The sequence below is a fragment of the Macrobrachium nipponense genome, chromosome 12 (assembly GCF_015104395.2).
Source record: "Macrobrachium nipponense isolate FS-2020 chromosome 12, ASM1510439v2, whole genome shotgun sequence".
Taxonomy (NCBI): Eukaryota; Metazoa; Arthropoda; class Malacostraca; order Decapoda; family Palaemonidae; genus Macrobrachium; species Macrobrachium nipponense.
The window spans coordinates 8,873,042-8,888,041 of NC_087205.1; the positions used below are offsets into that span (position 1 = coordinate 8,873,042).

The window sequence follows — 15,000 nt, forward strand, 5'->3', positions numbered from 1 at the left end:
ACACACACACATATTCATTACTTCTGTATGTATACATATATTATGTATATGTTTATATATTTATACAATATAATATTTATTTGTATTTATAAATTATATTTTATGATTTTATAAGCACATATATATGTATACGTACAGGAGTATTGTATACATATACGTATATATATATATATATATATATATATATAGTATATATATATATATATATGTACACACACACACACACACACACACACACACATAAGCATTAATTAATTATAAAACAAAAACCGTCATATATATATATATATATATATATATATATATATATATACATATACATGTATATATATATTTAATTATTATATATATATATATATATATATATATATATATATATATAATCACAAAATAGCCACACACTCCACTGCGTAGCTATACTTGTGTAGGCTTCAGAATTAAACCCTTACACGAGTAATATGAAGATTAGAAAAACAAATCCACAGTTATTTATGGATACGTATATTATTTGAAAATAAATCTCTACAGAGATTTAATTTTAGATAAATGAACCCATGCATAACTGTGGATTTGTTTCTCCATTTCAATAGTCATATTCACTTATATACATACATATATATTATATATATATATATATATATATATATATATATATATATATATATATATATATATATATATATATAAAGATAAAGATATATGCCACGAGGGAAAATAACAACGGAGTATCCGGAAACTCCGTTGTAAAAATTTATTTTCCCTCGTGGCATATATCTTTATTTATGTATTTATCACGTTCCTAACTTTCGTGATTCAGTTATATATATATATATATATATATATATATATATATATATATATAATATATATCAATTCAAGCTACAAATGTCCTTTAATATCTTAATTCACTTTACCTCCCAAATTATATCATATATGTTACCGAAGGGGAATTTTTCAAGTTGATAACAATTTCGTCCCCCCATGGGATCGAACCACCGTCCAGGTGGACGGGGACGAAATCAGGACTGTCAGTGACGCTATCCAATCGGCCAACAGAGACGCTATAAGTTCATATCGATTCTGACCTTACAAATCACCCTCGATCTGGATGCTTTCGTAATTAGAATCGATATGAAACCCCGTCTACCATGTTGGCCAATTCGAGCGTTTGACAGAAACGTACCTTTTGTTATGAATAATTATCACATCGAACCGTGATCCATTTGTATATCAATTCAAGCTACAAATGTCCTTTAATATCTAAATTCACTTTACCTCCCAAATGATATTTTATATATGTACCGAAGGGGAATTTTTTAAGTTGATAACAATTTCGTCCCATGGGATCGAACCACCGTCCAGGTGGACGGGGACGAAATCAGGACTGTCAGTGACGCTATCCAATCGGCCAACAGAGACGCTATAAGTTCATATCGATTCTGACCTTACAAATCACCCTCGATCTGGATGCTTTCGTAATTAGAATCGATATGAAACCCCGTCTACCATGTTGGCCAATTCGAGCGTTTGACAGAACGTAGCCTTTTGTTATGAATAATTATCACATCGAACCGTGATCCATTTATATATCAATTCAAGCTACAAATGTCCTTTAATATCTAAATTCACTTTACCTCCCATGATATATTTTTCATATATGTACCGAAGGGGATTTTTTAAGTTGATAACAATGTCACCCCCATGGGATCGAACCACCGTCCAGGTGGACGGGGACGAAATCAGGACTGTCAGTGACGCTATCCAATCGGCCAACAGAGACGCTATAAGTTCATATCGATTCTGACCTTACAAATCACCCTCGATCTGGATGCTTTCGTAATTAGAATCGATATGAAACCCCGTCTACCATGTTGGCCAATTCGAGCGTTTGACAGAACGTAGCCTTTTGTTATGAATAATTATCACATCGAACCTGATCCATTTATATATCAATTCAAGCTACAAATGTCCTTTAATATCTAAATTCACTTTACCTCCCAAATGATATATTTTCATATGTACCAAAGGGGAATTTTTTAAGTTGATAACAATTTCGTCCCCCCATGGGATCGAACCACCGTCCAGGTGGACGGGGACGAAATCAGGACTGTCAGTGACGCTATCCAATCGGCCAACAGAGACGCTATAAGTTCATATCGATTCTGACCTTACAAATCACCCTCGATCTGGATGAAAATATATCATTTGGGAGGTAAAGTGAATTTAGATATTAAAGGACATTTGTAGCTTGAATTGATATATAAATGGATCACTGTTCGATGTGATAATTATTCATATATATATATATATATAGTTATGCATATAATTAATTTGTATTGTAATTATATTAAAACACTTCATCGGAACGATAAAGAATAGAGTGAATTCACGCTGACTATTAGGATTTTATATATTATATTCATATTCATGTATTTATATTAGTTATATTGTTATATATATTATTTTTTTCGTAATTATATCAGAATAAATCATCAGAACGACAAAGAATAGAATTCACGCGATCTGTTTTGAAAGAGTCCCTAAGAAATAAAAATTCTACTGAGGTTAGAGAGCTTCAAATTGGTATTTTGATCATTCACCAAACAATCATCAGATATTCCAAATTGCAGCCCTCTAGCCTCAGTAGTTTTTATTTTATTCAAGGTTAAAGTTAGCCATGGGTCGTGCATCTGGCAGCGCTTTCTAGAGCCATGGGACGCGTAACCGCACTCTACCGCATCTGGTGAGCAACTGGGGAGCTGCCGGTGGCGGAGAGCGGTCATCATACTTTATGGTTTTATACAGCATTATACGTTGCACAGAAAACTACATTGCGCCGAAGAAACGTTGGCGCATTTTTTCCTTGTCGATGACATCATCTCATTATTTCCACCGACTTAACATTTTCGAAATTCAAACGAAGGTGCAATGCATTACCATCTTAATACTAATTCTCCGTTCATTTTTATACATATTTATGTATTTTTTTCCTTCGTTTTTCATAAGTGGGGTCTCTTCTCTTAGTATTACCCTTTACCTCGTCGTACTTCTCCCTATTGAACACCATATTCTTTGGAAGGTCGAATTTCAAGTCAATGGCCCCGGTGGTCTTATTCCACATGAATAGGTTTCGTCATCTGAATAATAATATTAATAAATAACACTGCTAATAATTTGTTGCAGAAGCAATTGCATCCTTTTATGTGATCCCTCGACATATTCTAGTTTTTATTGTGGCAACATTTTTGCCATGTTGACGAAGAGGGAATCATTTCCTTGTCGAACGTCTCTCTGTTACGGGAAGTTTAAGGTCAGTTGTTGGTCCAGTCAGTAAACGTATAGCTATTAGACCCTGCGGAGGAAAGAACATAGTTGCCGCTAGTGACAGGAAAAAAAAATGTACATCAAGAGAGATAGAGAGAGAGAGAGAGGCAGGCGTAACCGGAGTGAAAGCAGTGATCACGTCGAGATCATGACAGATCACCTCACCCGGACAGTAAATCTTGTGGCCATTTGTCTCTGTGAATCCTCTCTGCTGTTCATCGAATCCGTTCCAATCACTCGCCGTTTAAAAATAGCCCAATCAGCAGGGCACCAGATTTGCAGAAATCGCTACGATTTACCATGATTCTCTTGCCTGAAATAGCTACTATTTAGCAATATTCTCTTGTTTTAATTCGCTGCTGTTTAGCATGATTCTGTTGTCTGATATCGCTACTGTTTACCACGATTCTCTTGCCTGAAATAGCTACTATTTAGCATGATTCTTTTGTTTCAATTCGCTACTGTTTACCATGATTCTCCAGTCTGAAATCGCTACTGTTTACCATGATTCTCTTGCATGAAATAGCTACTATTTAACACGATTCTCTTGTCTCAATTCGCTGCTATTTACCATGATTCTCCTGTCTGAAATCGCTACTGTTTACAATGATTCTTTTGTCTGAAATCGCTCCCGGCGAACAGATTTTCACGCAACTAGGCGAGAATATTCGTGGAGAAGACTGACGAATGGAGTTTCATGATACTTTGTTAGAATAATCGTCACGTGACCTTCACTGCTTGATTGGGGGTATTTTTCGAGGAATGGAGCAAAGTTCAAAGTCGTAGGTTTCCGGTAGATTAATATCCTTCATATCCGGCATTATATGAGTTCCATTCATTCCGTCATTATAATTCATTATAACGGTGAATCAATTGAGGCTACCAAATTCAGGATTCGTAATTTCAGGGTAACACATGTCATTTTGATATCATAAACCTTAGTGTGTGACGGGAAAATGGATTTTATTGATTTGTTTTTTTTTTTTCGTGTAATTTTTACCGACAAAATTTTCCTATTTCTAAACATAGAGATGTTACATGGCGAGATCATTTGACGAAAGTGTTTGGCTTGTTGGAGTTTCGATTAGGACTGAACACAATAGTTATTTCCCGCCTCAGTGACCCTCGATCCTTGTGGTCGGCTGTGACGCTGATTAGTTTGAGTCTATACAGGTAGTACAGGTATGCATGTATGCGTGTGCGCTCGCGTTGTAGCCCTAGCCATTATGCTGCTAATGATGATCTCTTGAGTTTCCCCTCCCCCTCACTCCTCCTCCCTCTATTGTTTCCTCTCCCGCCCTCCCCCCAAAATCTTACCACTTCCTCCTCTCTCTCTCTCTCTCCTTGCTTTTGATACAGGTCTTGGCGTATGTAAGGACCCGTCTAGTAAGTGCTCTTTGTGATGGAAGTGTAGCGGGTGAGTAGGAGGGGGGGTTGGGGGGGTGTAGAGGACCGTTAAATAGCAAGTCAGTCATCCGTTTATCGTGTTGCTAAGACCGCTAATTAGAGAGAGAGAGAGAGAGAGAGAGAGAGAGAGAGAGAGAGAGAGAGAGAGAGAACTTTTTTTATCAGTCCCCCATTAAGGCCACATTCGTTAAATAGTTCATTTTTCAACCCTACGATTTCCACCTTCGCTGCGCGTAATTGATTGGTATTTCTATAGTTGTTTCGTGTTGGAACGGAAGGACTGATGAGAGAGAGAGAGAGAGAGAGAGAGAGAGAGAGAGAGAGAGAGGTGGGGGCATTTTAATGGGTGCTTGTTAGGAACACATGATATTGAAGGAAATATTGTATGTGGGTTTCCAAGAGAGAGAGAGAGAGAGAGAACGCGAATGTATCCACGTTACTTATCTAAAGCACGCATGCGTAACAGATTGAGCTAAGTTTTTATATTCCCCTTTGCTGGTTAGGATTGAGAGAGAGAGAGAGAGAGAGAGAGAGAGAGAGAGAAGAGAGAGAGAGGCTTCTAAGGTTAGAATTTCCTCGCGGCAGTGAGCGTAGTTATTCAAATGAGAAATTATGGATTAGTTCTCGAATAGGTTTTCCTCGAGCGCCATTCTGTGCGTGATATGATAATTATGCAGTGTCTTCGTGCACTAAAAGGTGGGATGCCATTGTCATTCATGATAACGATTGAATGTTGAATATCATGATATGTTCCTGGTTCGATGTCTTGTATCTTCACGATTCTGCTTGGCTCTGGTATTCTCTTTCAGCTTCTGTCTCTCTAGAAACTGTCAACTTCCATCTCTTAAGCCTGTGCATGGCTCTGTTATTCTCTTGCAGCTTCTGTGTCCCAAGAAACTATAAACTTCCATCTCATGAGCCAATGCATGGCTCTGTTATTCTCTTGCAGCTTTTGTGTCTCTAGAAACTGTCAACTTCCATCTCTTAAGCCTGTGCATGGCTCTGTTATTCTCTTGCAGCTTCTGTGTCCCAAGAAACTATAAACTTCCATTTCTTGAGCCTAGCATGGCTCCGGTATTCCCTTTCAGCTTCTGTGTCCCAAGAAACTATAAACTTCCATCTCTTGAGCCAATGCATGGCTCTGGCATTCTCTTTCAGCTTCGGTGTCCCAAGAAACTTTTAACTTTTTACTTTTCAGGAGTAATGTCTACAAGTTTCTCTCGGGAATATACTCTATTTCTGGGGGGGGTGGTCAGAGAAGTTGGTTACCCGTTCCATTGGCCACCCACTTATTCTTATACATGTAATTAGATACCTATTTGTGATATTTTATTCTATCAGATTTGTTTTATTTTATTTTATTTTTTGTTTTCAGCTAAAGTTGCCAGTTACGCATTTCGTATTTCTGTTGTCTGTGATATTGGTTGGTAATAAAAACTGGAGGTCGGCGTGGAGGTAATCTTCACATCATACCATGGTGAAAAAGTTCACAAGACACTGCTAATAAACTTTCTCTCTCTCTCTCTCTCTCTCTCTCTCTCTCTCTCTCTCTCTCTCTCTCTCTCTCTCTCACAAAGAAAGATAGAGAGAGATAGAGAGATGGACCTATTTTTTATTTTCCGTAAGAGAGATATAATGATAGGAACCGGTTACTAGATATCGCTCTCTCTCTCTCTCTCTCTCTCTCTCTCTCTCTCTCTCTCTCTCTCTCTCTCTCAATTAACCAGGCTCGAACCCATCGGACATGCACACAAGTCGCTGACGGCTCTATGCTTTCAGTTGGAGCAGAGCAGAGCAAGATTTAGTGGGACGGGGAGTTTCGTTCGGGCTTCCTTCGTAGACACAGCCAGGGTCTATAGAGCCCTTAGACACAGCAGCAGCTGCTGTAGTAGCATGACTCGAGTTCGCTCCAAGGTTAGTCTCTCTCTCTCTCTCTCTCCCCTACAAATGGTGGTTGTGGGGTCTTTGGTATCGGTTTTAATGGGAATTGTTATTGTTTTTTCGGTATAAATTATAATAATTGTTGGTTCTTTATGGAAAATTGTTGTTGGTTCTTTATGGAAAACTGTTGTTGGTTCTTTATGGAAGATTGTTTTGGTTCTTTATTGAAAATTGTTGCCGGTTCATTATAAATTATAATAATTGTTGGTTCTTTATGGAAAATTATAGTTGGTTCTTTGTAAATTATGATAATTGTTGGTTCTTTCGGTTTTGTTCTTTATGGAAATAAATTGTTGGTTCTTTATGGAAAGTTGTTGTTGGTTCTTTATGGAAAATTATTGTTGGTTCTTTATCGAAAATTATTGTTGGTTCTTTATGGAAAGGAATTGTTGGTTATTGATGGAAAATTGTTGTTGGTTCATTATGAATGGTAATAATTATTGGTTCTTTACGGAAAATTGTTGTTGGTTCTTTATAAATTATAATAATTGTTGGTTCTTTCGGTTTGGTTCTTTATGGAAAGGAATTGTTGGTTCTTTGTGGAAAATTGTAGTTGGTTCTTATGGAAAAATATTGTTGGTTCTTTATGGAAAGGAATTGTTGGTTCTTTATGGAAAATTATTGTTGATTCTTTATGGAAAATTGTTGTTGGTTCTTATGGAAAATTATTGATTGGTTCTTATGGAAAATTATAATAATTGTTGGTTCTTCCTTTTTGGTTCTTTGTGGAAAGTAATTGTTAGTTCTTTGTAAAAGATAATTGTCGGTTCTTTATGGAAAATTTGTTGTTGGTTCTTTCGGTTTGGTTCTTTGTGGAAAGTAATTGTTGGTTCTTTATGGAAAATTATTTTTGGTTCTTTACACATAAATTGTAATAATTGTTGGTTCTTCCGTTTTGGTTCTTTGTGGAAATGAATTGATTCTTTAAGAATGATTATGGTTGGATCTTTATGGAAAATTATTGTTGGTTCTTTGTAAATTATAATGATTGTTGGTTCTTCCGTTTTGGTTCTATATAAATGAGAATTTTTTTTTTCAATTTGGTTCTTTTATAAATAATGATTGTTGGGTCTTTACAAATAATAATTGATTGTTTCACATTGGTTCTTTACAGATAATAATTGTTGGTTCTTTCATAATGGCTATTTTCTGTAAAATAATTGGAGGTTATTTTATTTAGTTCTCTTGGAAAATAATCGCCGGGTCTTTCTTTTTTGCTTTGTGGAAAATAATTATTAGGTATTATTTTAAATGTGGAAAATAATTGTTAGTTCTTATTTTCATTCTTTGGGGTTTTTTCGGTTCTTTTTGGAAAATAATTGTTGACCATTTCATTTTGTTTTTCTGGAAAATAATTTTTGGTTCTTTCTGGAAAATAATTTTTGACCTTTCCATTTTGTTTTTCTGGAAAATAATTTTTGGTTATTTCTGAGAAATAATTTTTGACTTTTTCATTTTGTTTTTCTGGAAAATGATTTTTGGTTCTTTCTGGAAAATAATTTTTAGCTCTTTTATTATCATTCTTTATGGAAAATAATCCCTGATCTTTCTAATTGGTTTTTTAGTACAAATAACGCTCTGATCTTTTAGGAAAATAATTTTATTTTCATTTTGGTTATCTAGGAAAAACAATTGTTTGATTCTTTCAATTTAGTTTTCTAGGAAAAATAATTGTTGGTTCTGAATGGAATTTTTATTTTTTTCTTTCATACTTTTGTCTTAAAACAACTCAAGGCTCTAGCTTTCATTTTTGGAAGCTACATGTATATACACATAGATATTTGATTTCTTCATAAATATTGCATGGTAAGAACTCGTGATTTTTACTTTTTAACCAAAAAAATATATATAATATTTTGGCAATATTCTTTCCTGATTGTAAAGTTGCAAGACATTCAATTTTTTCAGTTTTGAATTTTCGTAAAAAATATTCGGCACATCTTTTTGTTAATATATTAATTCGCACATAATTCCAATGGGTGCGGCTACTTTCATTCTTGCTTGAAAAATATAAGATTTTCCATTTACTTCTCTGCGCCGACCTTTCTCCCGTTCATCTCTCTCTCTCTCTCTCTCTCTCTCTCTCTCTCTCTCTCTCTCTCTCTCTCTCTCTCTCTCTCTCTACGTTAAACGAAAACCAGACAAGAAATAGTGGATGAAAACTACAACTGAAGAGGTACAACACATCCCATTGTGGGAAATTCTTTACATACAAGATATGTGACACGCGAAATAAACGACCACCAGAAGTTGTAAACAGCAACAGTGGGAAGAGTTTAAAAGAAAGCTGGACAAAATCATTAGGACACTGTGAATGAATAGTAAATCCTGCTCGTAGAGATAAGTGAGCACACGATGTCTCCGTGGATAGACTAACAAGGCTTTAAGACATCCTAATTTTGTAACTCTTTGTAACTCTCTGGTGATACGATATATATATATTTTTTTTATTTTCACGGATAAGGTATATATATTTTTTCACGGATACGATATATATATATATAATATATATATATATATATATATATATATTAGTATATATATATTTCACGATATCTTAAACCGAAACGTTTAGTTCCTCGGCTAATGGGACGGTTATCCAGGCCCGAATACGAACGGAATGAGTGAATAGGGATTGACATTAGGACAAGAATCATATGAAAACGAGGTGTTTTAAGTATAAGGCAGGTGGTAACTTTTTTCCCGCAAGAAATTTAGAAAAGGTTAAAGTAAGGCAGGTGGTAACTTTTTTTCCGCAAGAAATTTAGAAAAAATTAAAGTAAGGCAGGTGGTAACTTTTTTTTCCCGCAAGAAATTTAGAAAAGGTTAAAGTAAGGCAGGTGGTAACTTTTTTTCCGCAAGAAATTTAGAAAAAATTAAAGTAAGGCAGGTAGGTTAACTTTTTGTTTTTCCGCAAGAAAATTTAGAAAAAAATTAAAGTAAGGCAGGTGGTAACTTTTTTTTCCGCAAGAAATTTAGAAAAGGTTAAAGTAAGGAAGGTGGTAACTTTTTTTCCGCAAAATTTAGAAAAAATTAAAGTAAGCAGGTGGTACTTTTTTTTTCCGCAAGAAATTTGAAAAAATAGAGTAAAGGCGGTGGTAACTTTTTTTCCGCAAGAAATTTAGAAAAGGTTAAAGTAAGGCAGGTGGTAACTTTTTGTTTTTTCCCGCAAAAATTTAGAAAAAGATTAAAGTAGGCAGTGGTTAACTTTTTTTTCCCCGCAAGAAATTTTAGAAAGGTTACGTAAGGGGTGGTACTTTTTTTTCCGCAAGAAATTTGAAAAAATTAAGTAAGGCAGGTGGGTAACTTTTTTTTTCCCGCAAGAATTTTAAAAGGTTAAAGTAAGGCAGGTGGTACTTTTTTTCCCGCAAGAAATTTAGAAAAGGTTCAATTAAGGCAGGTGGGTAACTTTTTTTTTCCGCAAGAAATTTAGAAAAGGTTAAAGTAAGGCAGGTGGTAACTTTTTTTTCCCGCAAGAAATTTAGAAAAGGTTAAAGTAAGGCAGGTGGTAACTTTTTTTTCCGCAAGAAATTTAGAAAAGGTTAAAGTAAGGCAGGTGGTAACTTTTTTTTTCCCGCAAGAAATTTAGAAAAGGTTAAAGTAAGGCAGGTGGTTCTTTTTTTTTTCCCGCAAGAAATTTAGAAAAGGTTAAAGTAAGGCAGGTGGTAACTTTTTTTTCTGCAAGAAATTTAGAAAAAATTAAAGTAAGGCAGGTGGTAACTTTTTTCCCGCAAGAACTTTTTAGAAAAGGTTAAAGTAAGTGCAGGTGGTCCCTTATTTTTTTTCCGCAAGAAATTTAGAAAAGGTTAAAGTAGGCAGGTGGTAACGTTTTTTTTCCACCAAGAAATTTAGAAAAAGATTAAAGTAAGGCAGGTGGTGGTAAACTTTCTTTTTTTTTTTCCGCCAAGAAATTTAGAAAAGAAATTAAAGTTTAGCAGGTGGTAACTTTTTTATTCCCTGCAAGAAATTTGAGGTTAAAAGTTAAAAGGTAAGTTTAGCAGGGTGGTAACACTTTTTTCCCGCAAGAAATTTAGAAAAGTTAAAGTAGGCAGTGGTGAACTTTTTTTGGTTTTTCCGCAAGAAATTTAGAAAAAATTAAGTAAGGCAGTAAGGGTTAAAACAAAAGGTGGTTAACTTTTTTTTTCCCGCAAGCAATTTAGAAAAGAAAATTAAGTAAGGCAGGTGGTAACAACTTTTTTTTCTCCGCAAGAAATTTAGAAAAAAGGTTAAAGTAAAGGCAGGTGGTACTTTTTTTTCCGCAAAAGAAATTTAGAAAAAATTAAAGTAAGGCTAAAAGGTGGTAACTTTTTTTGGTTTTTCCCGCGAAGAAATTTTAGAAAAGGTTTAAGTAAGCAGGTGTAACTTTTTTTTTCCGGCAACAAATTATTTTTTTTCCGCAAGAAATTTAGAAAAAATTAAAGTAAGGCAGGTGGTAACTTTTTTTTCCCGCAAGAAATTTAGAAAAGGTTAAAGTAAGGCAGGTGGTAACTTTTTTTTCCCCAGGAAATTTTTTTCGAAAAGGTTAAAGTTAAACACAAGAAATTTAGAAAAAATTCCAGGTCCCACAGAAATGGAAAAGGTAAGTTTTTTTTTAAAGAACGGTGGTAACATTTTTTCCCGGAGAAATTTAGAAAAGGTTAAAGTAAGGCAGGTTGGTTTTTTTTCCCCGGCAAGAAATTTAGAAAAATTAAAGTAAGGGCAGGTGGTTTTTTTTTTTCCCCAAAAATTTTAGAAAGGTTTAAAGTAAGGCAAGGTGGTAACTTTTTTTTTCCCGCAAGAATTTGAAAAGGTTAAAGGTAAGGCGGTGGTTACTTTTTTTTGCCGCAAAAATTTAGAAAAATTTAAAGTAAGGCAAGGTGGTAACTTTTTTTCCCCGCCAAGAAACCCCCAATTTTGAAAAGGTTTAAAGTTTAAAGGCAGTGTAACTTTTTTTCTGCAAGAATTTAGGGGGAAAAAATTAAAGTAAGGCAGTGGTAATTTTTTCCCGCAAGAAATTTAGAAAATTTAAAGTAAGGGCAGGGGGTAACTTTTTTTTTTCCGAAGAAATTTAGAAAAATTAAGTAAAAGGCAGGTGGTAACCTTTTTTTTCCCACAAGAAATTTAGAAAAAATTAAAGTAAGGCAGGTGGTAACTTTTTTTTCCGCAAGAAATTTAGAAAAAATTAAAGTAAGGCAGGTGGTAACTTTTTTTTCCGCAAGAAATTTAGAAAAAAGGTTAAAGGTAAGGCAGGTTTGTTGTAACTTTTTTTAATTTTTTTTTCCGCAAGAAGTTTTAAAGGAAAAATTGTAAGGCAAGGTTTGGTTAAATTTTTTTCTAACCGCAAGAAATTTGAAAAAGGAAGTAAGGCAGGTGGTAATTTTTTTTTCCCGCAAGAAATTTAGAAAAAATTAAAGTAAGAGGCAGGTGGGTAACTTTTTTTTTCCGGCAAGGAAATTTAGGAAAAGGTTAAAGTTTAAGGCAAGGTTTTTTGGTTAAACTTTTTTTTTCCCGCAAGAAATTTTAGAAAATTGAAGTTAAGCAGGTGGTAAACTTTTTTTTCCGCAAGAAATTTAGAAAAGGTTTAAAGTAACGGCAGGTTTTTTTTGGTAAACTTTTTTCCGCAAGAAATTTTAAAAAAAGGAAAAATTAAAGAGGCAGGTGGTAAACTTTTTTTTCTTTTTTTCCGCAAAAAAAGAAAAATTTAAAGAAAAGTTTTAAAGTTAAAGGCAGGTGGTAAATTTTTTTTTCCGCAAAATTTTTTAGAAAAAATTAAAGTAAGGCGGTGGTTAACTTTTTTTTCCCACAAGAAATTTAGAAAAAATTGTTAAAGGTAAGGCAAGGTTTGGTTAACTTTTTAAACGCCCAAGAAAACTTAAAGAAAGGTAAGTTTAAGGCAGGTGGTAACTTTTTTTTTTTCCGCAAGAAATTTAAAAAGGTTAAAGTAAGGCAGTTTTTTTGGTTAACTTTTTTTCCCGCAAGAAATTTAGAAAAATTAAAGTAAAGCATTTGGTAATTTTTTTCCGCAAGAAAATTTAGAAAAAATTAAAGTTAAGGCAGGGTGGTAACTTTTTTTTTTTTCCGCAGAAAATTTAGAAAACAGGTAAGTTTAAAGGGCAGGTGGTTAACTTTTTTTTCCGCGCAAGAAATTTTTTTTAGAAAAGGTTTAAAGTAAGCAGGTGGTAAACTTTTTTTTTTCCAAGCAGGAAATTTTTTTTTTAGAAATTTTAAAGTTAAGGCAGGTTTTTTGGTAACTTTTTTTCCCCCGCAAGAAATTTAGAAAAAAGGTTAAGTAAGGCAGTGGTAACTTTTTTTTCCGCAAGAAATATTTAAAGAAAAATAAGTTTAAGGCAGGTGGTAACTTTTTTTTCCGCGAACTTTAAGAAAAGGTTAGTTTAAAATGGCAAGGTTTGTTAAACTTTTTTTTTCCGGCAACGAAAATTTAAAGAAAAGTTAAAGTTAAGGCAGGTGGTAACTTTTTTTTCCGCAAGAAAATTTAGAAAAGGTTAAGTAAGGCAGTTGGTTAAACTCCTTTTTTTCCGAATTTTAGAAAAAATTAAAGTAGGCAGAAAGTTGGTTAAACTTTTTTTCCCGCAAGAATTTAGAAAAGGTTAAAGTAAGGCAGGTGGTAAACCTTTTTTTCCGGCAGGAAATTTTTTTTAAGAAAAGGTTTAAAGTAAGGCAGGTGGTAACTTTTAAAAGGTTAAGGGAAACGCACTTCGAAATGGTAGGTGCAGACGTTTTGTTATAATTTGAATATAGAATTTTTTCACTAGTTTGTTTGCCTCTTGTCTGTTGGGACTGAATCGGAGAGAGAGAGAGAGAGAGAGAGAGAAGAGAGAGAGAAGAGAGAGAGAGAGAGAGAGAGGGGGGGGGGTATAGGAGGCGAGATAGAGAACTGGAATTTCGGGGGTTAGAAAATATTTGAGAGAGAGAGAGAGAGAGAGAGAGAGAGAGAGAGAAATCATGTGAGCAGGTTGATGGATTGTTACCCAAATTCGGTTCCAGTTACTTGACCGGCCCCTGATAAGGCTGACCTTTGCGCCCTCCTAACTGTAAACAAGTGGGTCTACTCACACACACACACACACACACGAGAACAGAGCCTTCGTCCAAAGACTCGCAACCTCTTTCGCATTTGGGGATAGGAGACGTAAGGTAATAATTTCTTGGTTGTCTGGAGGCGCTGTCTTTCGTGCAACACCGATTTTTCCCTTTAATTCCGAATGCTTAAAATTGTTGTGGCCAGAATGACAATTACAGAACTTCTTAATAACATGAAGGGGTTAAATTGATCTTTATTGCGCAGTTTGATAAATGGCTTATACCTTTTAAGTTTGGCTTTGAAAAAGGTTGAGCCCTTTTTGATGGCCTGGATTTAAGTTTGGAATTGAAAAAGGTTTAGCTCCTTTTAATTTCTAAGATTTAAGTTTGGAATTGAAAAAGGTTTAGCTCTTTCTTAATCTCTTAAGATTTAGTTTGGATTTAAAAAAAGGTTAGCCCTTTCTTAATCTCTAAGATTTAAGTTTGGATTTGAAAAAGGTGTAGCCCTTTTTTATGTTTAGGATTTGTTCAGGATTTCATTTCACGATTGAATTGTCGTTTAGAATTGACTACCAGTAAATAATTTTTTTAACTCGTAAATTGTCTTGGCCCAAATTTGTAAATTGATTATTTTTCGTCTTTTTTTTTTTACTCGAAATTGTGTTCTAGTCTCTTCAATGGATTTTGATAAAAAATTCTGGTTGTATAAAAGATGGTCGATTCGCTTGAAGTCCATTGATGAGAGAGACTATATTGGTAGCCTGCCGTTTTTCGAAGAGAAAATATTGTGGATACAAATTACATAGAATTACAGAGTTTATTATTTCCATTTAAAACTGGTCTTCAATAACTAATGAGGATTAATTCATTCCACTTAAGAGTATTTTGTCAACTGAAATATCAATGTTTATTGTCAGTATGAATTTAAAGTAAAGCTACAGTGTTCATTGCTGGAAGAATTTAAAATAAAACTAGTGTTCATTACTGTAAAGAAAGTTACAGCGTTTATTACTGTAAGAATTTTTCATAACACTTGTGTTCATTACTGTAAGAGTTTACTTTTAAAGATGCAGTGTTCATTACTGTAAGAGTTTACTAATAAATCTGGAGTGTTCATTTCTGCAAGAATTTATAAGAAATTACTATAAAGCTACAGTTTTCATTACTGTAAGAATTTAGAAGGATTTACTATAAAGCTACTGTGTTCATTGCTGTAAGAATTTACTGTAAAACTAGTGTTCATTACTGTAAGAATTTACTTTAAAATTACGATGTCCTTTACAGAAATTATAGCTGTAAAAGATGAGC

At 34.2% G+C, this 15,000-nt stretch overlaps 1 protein-coding gene across 4 annotated transcripts in view; it reads left to right on the top strand.

Annotated features, from left to right (window-relative positions):
• Positions 1-15,000, top strand: part of LOC135224338 (uncharacterized) — a 227,642-nt gene that overhangs the window by 150,666 nt on the left and 61,976 nt on the right. Inside the window, exon 4 of one of the 4 annotated variants that reach the window (XM_064263246.1) lies at positions 6,511-6,645. The exons of the other annotated variants lie outside the window; for them this stretch is intronic. The gene's annotated coding sequence lies outside the window, so the exon portion shown is untranslated. The remainder of the gene's footprint in view (positions 1-6,510; positions 6,646-15,000) is intronic. 4 annotated transcript variants of the gene reach the window in all.